This window comes from Ambystoma mexicanum, chromosome 1p, assembly GCF_040938575.1.
Source record: "Ambystoma mexicanum isolate Mex_15411 chromosome 1p, UKY_AmexF1_1, whole genome shotgun sequence".
In the NCBI taxonomy this organism is placed as follows: Eukaryota; Metazoa; Chordata; class Amphibia; order Caudata; family Ambystomatidae; genus Ambystoma; species Ambystoma mexicanum.
The window spans coordinates 514,607,838-514,620,765 of record NC_090921.1 but is presented as its reverse complement, the minus strand read 5'-3'; positions in this window follow the sequence as shown (position 1 = coordinate 514,620,765).

Genomic DNA, 12,928 nt, shown 5'->3' with positions numbered 1-12,928 from the left:
ACCAACCTCAGAATCTACAAAGTGTACTTGTGATATATAAATGCCATTACTGTCCTAGTTAGTGAAGTCACCAGAGAGTGTAGGAAGTATGTAAAAAGCATCTCTAAAGGGTATCTACTAGCTTTTTGGTGATTCTGGAAAAGTATTTTAAAGTATATTTGATTGTTATATACATCGCCCTTTTTAAAGAATGCTTATTTAAAAACTGCTGTTAAATACATTATTTATAACTACAAACCTTGAGTATAAGTGCTACTTGGCTAGTTGTATTAGTGGATTTCATTGCTCCAGCTCTACAGCTCACATTTACCCCTCTCGAGATAAGCCTAGCTGCTCAGTCACACTACCAACTTGTGTAGTACAGGCCTATACCAAAAGGTGGGTTACCTAATACCAAGATGACAAGTATTGTGTTGTCTTCCACAGGTTTTTTTTAATTGATTATTTATAACGAGCTTAATGCCCATAGGTTTCTAAGCGCAGATCCAGGGATCAAACCTGTGTTGCTCTGCACTGTCTTGCTTCCAAGGCAAGCGTGTTGCCCCTGAGCTATCCCCCGAGACCAGGTTACTCCATCAATTCTTGCCTAACACCTTTCCATTAAATGTCATTTTGGCTGTTGAAAACAAACGCTCTTTTCATTGCGTGAAACGTCTCAGTTTCACCTGGATTCCTGAAAAGTAGAAAGTGTAGCTTTTCATATTTTATGAAAACAGCATTTTCAGCAACAAATGTCTTTTGCCATGCATTGGGCACATCTAGCAATTTTAAGTTTTGATGCACATTTTCCTTCACTCGAGCACCTTTTGGTAAAGTTGAAAGAGGCCCATTTCTGTTCATGTCATAGGCCTTAAGGCAGAAACAGAAGTATTTTGGGACTGGCCTGCTTTTTACAATGGGTATCACCAGTCAGCTGCACTCTTTAATACTGGCCTGGCCTGGTCTTTTTATTTCTGACATTCAGGGACTATTTACCCCACAGAAATCAAGTCCTGGTCCTCAGATGCTACATTGCAGGGCGGGTTCTGCCAGAGGATTGTGGGTACATAAGTTAGCATGTAGGTGTATATATTTATTTAGCTTGTAAAAAACATACAGGGCCTCATTACGAGTATGGAGGCAGCCTCCATACTGGGTTCCAGTAACGTTTCCTCCAATGAGGACTTACCAGGCTATTCCAACCTTGGAGGACCCGGTAAGTCCTTATTTGAAAAACACCCATCCCCATTCCCATTTGAGCCCCTGTAGGGCTCAATGGGAATGGAGAGGGAGCTAATAACGGGCCCATCAATAACGGGCCAGTTATTAGGTCCCTGGTCTCCTCGCGGGACCTTCTAAGGACACCTGGTTTTACCAGGCATCCTTACCGGGTCCCACAAAGGGAACCTCGTAATAGGGCGTCTCGTAATAAAGGGTGCCGGTCCCGTATCGGCACCCTTCATTACGGGAGGGCCTGCCTCGTAATGAGGCCCACAGTCTGCTTACACATCTGTGATCCTGTGAGTGTGTGCGCTCCAGTGACTTTTCGTATATCTGCATTTTTGTGAGTATGTAAAGACGGGCAGATACCAGTACATGTGTGTGTTGTTAGTGGGATGCAAACCATGCACCACTGTCATTGTCATGGCCTCCAGGCGCTTTGGTTGAAAAGAGCAGGGGTTGGGCTATGTTAATGCGGAGCAAGGGGAAATGGAAGACACTTTGGCTACTGTGTTGACGTTTGTCAGAAGTACCCAGGTACTATATGTTTGTCTGTTTCAAGGTGGTCTCTGTCCAGGGCACAGAGACACTTATGTCCAGATAGAATGCCTAATGTGTGCTCATGGGGCTGGAAATGGCCATTATTTACTGTGGGATCCCACCAGTGACTGGCGGGAGGTGGGGCAGGGAGGAAGAGGGGTTGTTTGTTCTTACCCTCCCAATAAACATTTGCCTCTCAGAAGGTGAATCACGAACACTTGGAAAATAATCAAGGAAAGGAAGGTTGTCTATAATTTTGCTGGCACATTGTAACAGTTACACACCTTTTAAACCTAAAAAAGTTGTTTTTTAAATAATTACTAGTGAGTACAATTCTAACAAGCGATTTCACGGGCATCCGGCTCAGACGTTCAAGTGGTCTTGTCTCTCGCTCCTCGTTCTTACGACCTGGGTTTTAATCCTGGTTTCGGCAGAAGTTCAAGTCTGAACACAACCGATTGCAGCAAATATGTTGTTCCGGGGAGATGTTTTTTTTTTCCGGATGTCAGTTCTGAAAACAGCCGGCCCAAAATAAATCCAGCATTGCATCACAGGAATGAGTGGGTAGGTGCCCGAGGATGTTCATTGCTTATTCGTGGGTTGAATATGCCTGTCTGGTATATTTTTGTGTGACTAGTTGGTTCATGGGATAATGCATAGATGTGTGTCAGTGAGCGTCATCTTTATTAGGGGTTCAGCCTTCAATGTGTCTATGTGAGGAATGTGTTTGCATGCACTCCTATTAGCGGGTCAAAATGGGCAATCTATCCAAAGTGCATGTGTGTGTATGTGTGTGTGTGTGGGCGATTTCCTGAATTAATGTGTCTCGTGAGAGCAGTGAGACTGTGGGTGTCATTACGAGTTGGGCGGTAAGGGTTAACGGTCACCGGTAAGGAGACCGGTGCCGTTAAACCCTTACCGCCCTACTCCGAGGTCCCTTAGCGGGTCCCACCAGGAACGGCTGGTCTGACCAGCCGTTCTTTACGGGACCCGTTAAGGGACCTTGGAGCTAATAACGGGCCCACAATTTGCTGGCCCGTTATTAGCGCCTTCCCCATTCCCATTGAGCCCTATGTGGGCTCAATGGGAATGGGGAATGGCATTTGGAATGGGGACTTATCGGGTCCGCCTAGGTCCCCATTCCACCAGACCGGACCCGGGTTTGGAGGCAGCCATGGCGCTAATAGGGCCATGGCTACCTCCAAACTCGTAATGACCCCCTGTGTGTGCGCTGTTTGCCTGCTGGGCTGATATTTGTGTGGGCGTGTTAGGTCGTCACGGGGGTGTTTCTCTATGTGGTAATGTGTATATGTCAGTGTGTCTGTCTGCTGTGCGTATGCGTGGTAGGTGCATATAATGTGTTCTTTTGTGACCGTGTTTGTGTGTGTCTGTTCAGTCTCTGTGTACATACTGTGTATATATGTGTGGTTGGGTTGTGCCTATTTATGTCTCTGTGTAAACATGTGTTTGTCTGAGGGTATCTGCATGTGTGTGTATGTGTCTACTTGTTTTTAGGATGTTTGTGTGTTCGTGAGAAACCACCTTACTCGTTTGTAGATCTATGTGATAATGTATGTAAGTGTGTGTGTGTGTGTGTGTGTGTTTGTGTGTGTATGGGTGGTTTGGCGGGTATGTGTGGCGGGTTTAAGCTTTTGTCTGATTGATATTTCTGTATGTACATGTTAGCATGTCAAGGTCTTTCAGTAAGAATATATGTGCGTTCTGTCGTGAGTGGGGAGGGCGGTGGGCAGCTGTCAGTATCTGCATGTGAGAATGCACTTATGTGTACGTATGTGGTCAGTGTGTGTCAATGTGTAAAATCGTGCATGTATGTCACTGTGTGTGTGGTTAATATCAAAGCATGTACGTTTGTGTTTACAGCATTGTTTGACCGTTTGTGCATGCCAGTGTGTAGGTTCCAAGGTTTGAGCATGGCATGTGAGTGTGTGTGTATGTGTGAGTGCCAGTGTCTGGATGTCATATAGTGTTTGTGTATCAGTGGGTTAATATTCCAGCCAGTGCATATTTGTAGCGTGTATGTCAACGGAAGTACGAATGACAGTGTGCTTAAATGTCTATACCTGCCTGACAGTGTGTACCCGTGTGTTTTTCAGTGTTTGTTTCTGCCAGTGCATGAGTTAGTGTATTGATGTCAGTGCATGTGTATGACAGCGTGTACGTTTTGGTGTATGCGTGTTTATGTGTGTTCAAATGTTTATGAAACAAAAGACTGATGGGGAGGAAAGAGTCCACCATTTCCTTTCTAGGAGCCCCCCCACCCCCTCACTGCCCCCCTGGCCTCAGCACCATGACTCGCTGGGCAGAAAGTGTGGAAGAGGTGTGGGAATTTCGCCCATCATTCTTGTTGCTATTTTACATCACGATGAGACCGTTTATTCCACATTAGAAGTCAAAGGCTCTGAAACTTAATGGTGCATTTGAAAACATCTTTGTGTCCAGTACTGTCATCCAAGCTGGACAACAGAAGCAACATGAGCGTCTCCCGAACCCAAAACAAAATATGGTTAATGTATTTTGGGGACACACATCACTCCCTCCTTCAATCTTCCTTCTAAATATTGTTCTGAGTCTCGAGTTCTGAAATGCTAGTGTGCCCAAGTTGCATTGTAAGTATGCCACAGGAAGTCAACAAATACAAGCTCTGAAATGCCTGTGTGCCCAAGTTTCATTGTAACAACTACAAAGTAAAGAAGAGAGAGTCAGATACCAAAAGTATAAGAACACGGGGAGAATTCCACATTTTAAAACTCATGTTTGCGACTATGCTCACTGAACTGCTGCAGATGTGAAAGATGGTTCTGAAGGAAGGGTCATGAAAAAATGCAAAACGTTAGAGTAGCGGAAACTACCCAGCAGCGTTATTCCATTGTAAAATTAAAATCATGTATCTACCGACCCTTATGTATTTGCCAGCTGGATGTCCATTACACTAGTAATGTCTGTTATACAAATCAATGTCATATTACATGAATGTACATCTAGGTTGGTGTTGACTGGTACCTTCCAGTTACCAAGCCACATAATACCCACCCACCACTTCCACAGCCAACAATGCCCCTCCCAGCCCCACCAATGTGCACAGAGTGATTTCACACCAATCGCTGTGCCCACCAGTTACGGAGCCAGAGAAGACCCGTGCACCCACCAAGCTTCCCCCTTTTCTCCTCCTCCATCATCCTCCTGAACTCCTCGCCTCACTCTCTCACTCATTGCCAGTGTTTTTCCAAATATCTTTTCCTCTGTTCCCTTCTTTTCTTTGTGACTGCCGTGACACCTCTTGGGGGCTTCCTCCAATATACTCTCTTATCCCCTCCCTCATCTCCACTCATCTTTCTGCTTCTCTCACCCCTCTCAGTCCCCATTGTACTGTTCCTCTCTAGCCCTCGTTCCTTGCCCACCTCTCCTGCAGTTCCACATCAAGATCCCAATGCTCGTCCATAAGCCCATCTTTGGGCACATCTCTCCTTCTCTGTGCCCACCTCTCCGCCTCTGACCACCTGCACACCCCTATGCCCATCTTTGCCTCTTTCTGCTTGCCATGCTGCTGAATTAGTTCCACTCACCTCCTTCTCCCATGGAGTTGCTGCACCCTTTTGTCTTCTCTGAGATTTTGCTCCCTTCAGTATTCTCTGCTTCTTGATGAAGGACCACAATATTGGGGCTGCAAAACATTTAATCAGGAGGTCTTCCTCCAGTTGAAGCATCTAAGTACTCAGATCACTACATATTGTTTCTGCTGCAAGGGTCTGCAAGCAGCAGCTTTCCAGCTTTTTTGGACAGTAACTCCCATGATCCCTCACCATTGAGTATGCTGACTGGGGATAAGGGTAGTTCTAGTCCAAAATACCTGGGCAGCCAAATGTTGTAGACCCCTGTATGGCCATGCATACGTAAAGCATAGAAAGATAATATTGTCAAAGCAGGCATAACAAAAAGAATCAAAAATATGTAGGGGTTTTCTTGAAATATGACCAGAGAATGCTTAGATAAATGCCCTAAAATGAAGCAGTTGTTAAGTATGTTCTTCCTATGGCCTTCCCATGCACAACATATTGGTGGCAGACTCCCCAACACAGGCTGTAAAGAGATCCATGTAAGGATACCTAGCAAACATCATTTCCCCACAAATGCACTTGAGATGGCCTGATAGGTTCTCGGAATATATCACATCACAGACTCGTGCAAAGAATACAATTCTGCACAGAGGACAGCAGCAAATATTCACCCTAAAAGGGATGAACCAAAATACACACACACTACTGATTGCACTCTCAGGGACAAGATTACACCCCAGATATTGCCTGAGAGAAATATTTGGGACAGCCTAGAATGGCTGACAGATTTCACAGAAAAAGAGAGAAAAATGGTCAAGAAAGTCCCAGGGTAAAGTATGGCCTTAAGTACATTTTTAAACTACAGACCTGAAAAGGTTCTTTCATGGCTGACCTCCCGTCAGAACCCACCGTACTTGCCTTATTTGGTGGGCGGTTGTGAGGCATGCAACATTCAGTCTTTGTGAGCATCTTCCCATGTGACGCACCCTCACTAGGCAGGGCAACAGTGGAGCATCAGGACTTCCTGACTTCAAATGCATGTGATGCATCACCCCATAGGCAGAAGTTGTGAGGAATTCGACCATTCACACGGGGAGTATGCGGTAGCCCAGGCTTTTTTGTAATTTTATAATGAAATGGAATGTTGGGAGATCAACCTCCAGAAAATATGTGGGGATATTCCGCACAGATTTTCCTATGTTCACCGCACAACAAACACATCTTCACATGTACTCTGGGGGGGACACAGCCTACAGGTGCAGTCCTCCTGTCATGTTCTGCTGGAATGTGACAGCCACAGGTACATCAAAGCTTCTGAAGGAGGGGGAAGACAAACCTTCCTCCTGCCATGGCCAGCCTCATTAACTGACAACGGCTCCATGGATCCGCCCTATCCTTTGTCCACCCTACTGGTGCCAGTGCATACTGATGAGAAGTTAATTGAAGAAGGCCTGTGGGAGGCCTGGTCGCAGGACCGACAAAGGACAGGATACCCAACACCCTTTTGATATGTATCTGTGTCAACCTGAAGTCAGCTCCTGCATCTTAGTTTCAAGGGCAGTGAAATGTTAGGTCTGGGGAGGAGGGGCTAGAGAGCCTGACTAAGATGGCTGCAAGCCTGTGAACTCTGCGCCACCTAACTGAGATCCGGAACAATAACTGTCATATTCCCCTGCTGGAACTATCTAAAGAATACAGATATCGTGGCTGAAGACATCCTGCATGAATTGAGAAAAATTCAGATGAAAATCGGTCCCGTAGACCCCTGAAACTGGGCCGAGAGACAACTTGAGAGCGGCCAGGGGACCTCATGGGCGGGGAGGAGGAGCTATGGGGTGCGCCCTGTAGCCTCCTCGGCAGTGACGGAGAGCAGCGCGCCAAACCGGCAGATGGATTAAGGACCCACACATCGGACCCTTGGACAGAGGACTAACACCTCGACAAGAGGGGAGGGCGGAGCAGCTGCCCCACCGGGTTCCCACCAACATCATTGAGTATCCGGTGGACTCACTGGGGGAGCAGAGGCGCGAGGCACGCTCTTCCAAGGCATTGTAACAGCTACCTCAGTGGTTGGACTCAAGACTCAATATCGAACAGGATCGAGGTCTACACAGATATTGGCCCAAAACACAGGGGTGCAATCAATTCCGGCCGACTGCAGATAACAAGGAATTACAGCTGGTTGGTGAATCCTGTTCAGAGCCCGCTGAGAGACCAAGGGCAGGGCTGAAGAGACAGCAGATGCCGAAGTATGCGTATTGCCTGAGGATTCAGGAGCGGGTCATAGGTCCTGCGGGAGCAGAAGTAAGCGCGATACGGCTCAGACCCATCCCTGGTGTGGGTGACAGCATGGCTACGCGGTGCTGCTGGCAGTAGGCCAGCCGTCCCCTAGCCGCAACTCAGACAGACCCAATAGGAAGCAGCATTTGGGGACCACGGCAGCCTTGACGGAACCCTCCACTGACGAGCTCCGGATTCAAGGATCGACCTGGCGGGGTGCATCTCCCCTACCGTGGACGAAGAGAGGGGATTGAGCCTTCCTACTCTACTGCAGTCCCAAATCGGCACACAAGACCAGGTATGCGGGTACCGACACACAGGGCTGAGGAGGAAGTCAGGGAGGTGCGCCCGACCCAAGGATAGCAACACGGCCACCCCGCTGACAGCCGAAACCCACATAAAGCTACACGGGGCGAGAAGGGCCATACCATCACCAGTAGAAGGTGAAAGGAAGTAGAAAGACCCACGGGGTGGCATTGGGACCACTCTAATATGGCACCCACATGTCTTGAGATTGTACAGTACATTCCAAATTGAACACAACATCGTGGGAGGACACAACCCATTCGTGACTCAGGCCAGGGGGCACAGAATGCATTCCGTAGTGCAGGAAAAACGGCACCACAATCACACTCATTACAACAGAGCCACGCAGAGCATCAATTTGCGAAGAGTTGCGTTAGACTACGAAAAAACAAAAAACAAAAAGGGCAAGATGCCTGCGCTGACCACAAAACGGGCTGAGGGGAAGGGTACGAGCCACTTTGCAACCTCTCACAAGAGGCACAAGTATTGGAAGAGGTGAGACCCACCTTTTTCCAGCACGCACCAGCCATATCTCAGGACTACCACAGAGCTGGGAGACGGGACACTCAGCGGGATGGGTTCTGGGCAATGAGACCAGTTGCACCCACGGTAAGCAAGCGAGGGCCAGACCTGAGGATTAGCAGGGGACAAATCTGCTTGGACATCATTACCTGCTACATTGACTATTCGCCGCTTGGAAGGGGTGCTCAAAACCACTGACCTGGAGGAAAAGACCTGGACCCATGGACGAGAGACAGACCCTGGTGGGACACTAAGACGCCTCTACAGGTCAGACCATCCTATGTCCTATGTCCATGACGGTGAGCGCCGTGTGGTGACCTTGCCTGCAGCCGCCACTGCGGGCCCACTAGGGCATAGTAAAAAGCATTTGGGAGGCTGAGGAAGAGTCTGACTGGGATTTTACAGACCGTGTATAGGTAGAGCAAGACACTGAGCAATACCCAGGGAGCAGGGGTTCAGCTGTTCATCGGAACCTAGAAGATACACACCGTCAGAAGAGCGAGACAGCCCGTGCTAGGCCGACATAGACAAGACCCTTATTGGTTTTCAGAAATGCACAGAATCTCTACTTCCTGTCCTGCCCCGGACATCGCCACAACGGCAGTGGTGGACAATTCCTGTGGATCCAGCGCTTGGAGTGATCTCGGCCCCTCCTCCGTCGGTTGCCCTGACCCCTGGCAATGTCAAAATCAGGGAAGAGAGGCAAAGACCAGGCCAAATTACACATTGAGTCACCAGCCCAAGTCAAAAATAACCAAACATCGGAGACCACGTATGAGGTGCACTCCCAGGCCCAGGCTCAAGACCCAGCAGGTGCATTCCAAGATATCAAAGAGATGTTCACGCAGCTGAAGGCTAGTATTCAATCCTTAGATGGTAAACTGGACTCCCTGACCTACAAGGTGGGCCAAATGCAGGTCCATCTAGACAAACATACCAAACTGCTGGATGAGGCAGAAAGAAAGGTCTCGGAGGTTGAGGACATCTCCATTCCCACAGCCAGAGAGATTTCCAAAGTGAAGAAAGCCCTGAAAGAACTCAAAGACAAACAGGATGACCTAGAATCCAGATTGAGGCAGAATGACATCAGAATCATAGGTCTTTCGGTGCAGACCAATCGGAAACACATGGAGACCCTGGTAGAAGAAATACTGGGAGAAGCTCTGGGCCCTGAAGGGTTCTCAGACCTATGTATCGGGGAAGTAGCACATAGGGTACAAAGCGGAAGGAAACCCATCCCAGGGGCACCACCACGCCCACTAATAGCACAATTACTAAATTACCGACATTGGGATGTGGCGCTGCACAAGGCTCGGGAGAAACGGACAGTTCAATGCTAGGATCAAACAATCAAACTGTTTTCAGACTTCTCGGACAAGGTACAGACGTCAAAGAAGACATTCCTGGAAGACAAGAAATTGTTGCAGAACCGGGGGATGAAGTACGCAATGCTGTTCCCGGCTAAACTGCGAGTTGAACACAATGATCAGGTAATCTTCTTCAGCAACCCAGAAGAGGCCACAAGGTTTCTAGAATCATTGCAGAGGAACCCTAGACTATGAGGGAATAATGACTGATTATGCCTCACGAGAATATATCCTTTTGCTATGACTTAATTGTGCCACCGACAATGATATGCCCTTGATTTAGCAGGGGGATCTAGGGTTAGTCTGAATGTGTTAGGAGGTCGGGCTCAGAGTGGCCCCCTGAGTGGAGGCATGTTAAGACACTTGTTCGGAAAAGGGAGACAGCTGAATAGTTGGAGAGTTCAGCACAGGGGGTGGGGGAAAGTTCTGGGGGAGGGGTGAAGAGATGAGACTCGGGGTTCACTGATAAGTTGGGGTTGTCAGTGGGGGAGAGAGGGACACAAGGTACACCTGCTACAATATTCACAATTTCCCCGGCACCCAGTGGGACCGGATTACAGGGACAAGCTATGGGTAGCCAGTCAGTCATGCAAGGGGTGAAACACGGGAGAGGGAAAAGGTCGGAATTGACAATCTTCAGAGTGTGGGCACCACTGGAGGTGTGCCAGCTTTGTGTGTTACCAATGACTCATGGCTACACTTAAGCTTTGCACGTGGAACATTAGGGGGCTGAAATGCCCCACCAAGTGCTGGAAAACACTGCTGTATATGCAACGACAGAAAGTAGGATTTGCCTTTTTACAAAAAAAAACACCTTACTCCAGACACAGAATCTAAGTTTGGGAGAGCGTGGGGCTGTAATAGGTACTACTTCTAGTACTCGTCATATGCAAGGGGGGTGAGAACCCTGATACTTAGCAATGTGAGATTCCATCAGACCACAGTAAGGAAGGACGAAGGGGGCAGAGGCCTCATCATTCAAGGGACTATCCCAGGGGAACTGTACACGCTAATTAACTACTATGGCCCCAATCTAGACACGGTGGACACGCTCAAATGGGTATATCGTCAATTTAGGGAGCTACCGCTTGGGAAGATAATCTGGGCAGGGGATTTTAAAATGGTGATGCAACCGGCACTGGGGGCACTCAGGGATCTGGGAATAGAAGGACCAATACGCTACAGGGCATGACCATCTCGTGGGATATCGCTGATGTGTGGCGAATCTGCAATCACGCGGAGAGACAATACACATGCTATTCGAGACCTCACAACTCAGCATCACTAATAGATTTCTTCCTGGTGTCACATTCTCTAGTGGACTGGGTGTTGGAGGTGGGGATACATGCACATACTTTGTCTGATCATGCCCCTGATGTGCTAGAAGTGAACTTATCCAGAAGAAAACAGGGAAAGCCCCCTTGGTGCTTCAAAAACGAGGGACTTACCGATACGGTATTTCGAGAAATTATAGCGAAAGCAATAGACGCCTACTTTGAGGAAAATGTGGGTTCAGTGCAGTCAGCAGGTGAGAAGGTTTTAAGTGCGTACTGAGAGGGAAGTGTATTTCCAAGAAGACAGGGATTCTTAGGCAGGTCAGGCGAGATCTTGAACTCAGAGAGGGAAGTATACACAGGCTGCAGATGGCATCCCTGAACCCCACGGATCGAGAACAAGCTGAGATCCTGGTTCAGCTGCAGGAATTTCAAGACTTAGCACTGGGAGAGGTGAAGTATATCAGCAATTAGGCTAATGTGTGCCAATATGGGAAAGGACATAAACCTGATCGGATCGCTGACTAGGGCGACTAGAATGGACGAGCTGCATGGCAGGATCCAGGCCATTAAAGATGAGCAGGGGAGAGATTGATTCAAGGATATCGAAATAGTGGGGCAATTCTTTAATTTTTACAATCATCTATATTCCTCTCAGATACAGGCCTCTCACGCTGACATAGAGGAATAATTGTGGCAGATGTCCCTACAATGGTTCTCTGGTGACCAGAGAGACCTGCTGAATTGCCCGTTGGCTTTGTCAGAAGTGCTGAATGACATTAAGTCTCTGCCAAACAGGAAGTCGCCGGGACCGGATGGGGTCACGGCAGAATTCTATAAATAATACGCTGAGAAGCTAGGGCCCCACCTGCTGGAAATGTACCAACAAAGTTTGGAGAGTGGGTCCCTGCCAGACACACTCAGGGAGGCGGTAGTCGTAGTATTGTTGAAGCCGGATAAACCCAACAACGAATGCTGGTCTTATCGACCAATCTCATTAATTAATTTAGATAACAAAATCCTGGCCAAAGTCTTAGCATCTAGGTTATCGCAGCTGATGCCGATGTTGGTTCGGCCAGATCAGGCGGGCTCCATCCCGTGACGATTTACCTCCCATGGTCTTTGCAGAATGTTTGGGATGATGACGGCAATGTCACCCGAGGACCCGGTGGTGGCGGGCTTACTAGACGCCACCAAGGCCTTCGACTTGGTTGAATGGCCATTCCTGTTCACTGTATCAGGATGGATAGGACTGGGTGCAGGATTTATCACCATGGTCCAGTTGCTGTATACATGACCAGTGGCTAGAGTGAGGGTGAATGGCCAGATGACACCACAGATGTCCCTGGAAAGGGGAACCCGGCAGGGGTGCCGGCTCTCGCCATTGCTCTTTGCTTTAGTGATTGAGCCATTTTGCAGAGCAAATACGCGAAGCGCACATACACAGAGAAGTGCAGATACACATGCACACAATAGTAATCTCACTATATGCAGACGATATGGTGCTATTCGTCAGGGATCCGAAGACCAACTGGACCAGATAATGCAGGATGTTCAAAGGTTTGGGAAAATATCTGGTCTGAAAGCAAATTCTTCCAAGTCGGTACTCTTCCCACTGATGGAAGCGGTTGTACAATACCAGGATGGCAGGGGCTTCCAGTGGCATATGACCCAGACTAGCTATCTGGGTATTATTGTTGCTAGAGACGAGTCAGTGGTATATCATAGCAATTACCTTAGAGCTCTGGGCCAAGCCCAATCGGCGGTGGCACAGTGGCAAAATCTTCCCTTAAAGGTACATGGCCGGGTACCCTTAGTTAAAATGACACTGCTTCCTAGGTTCCTTTATGTATTCCTAAATGCT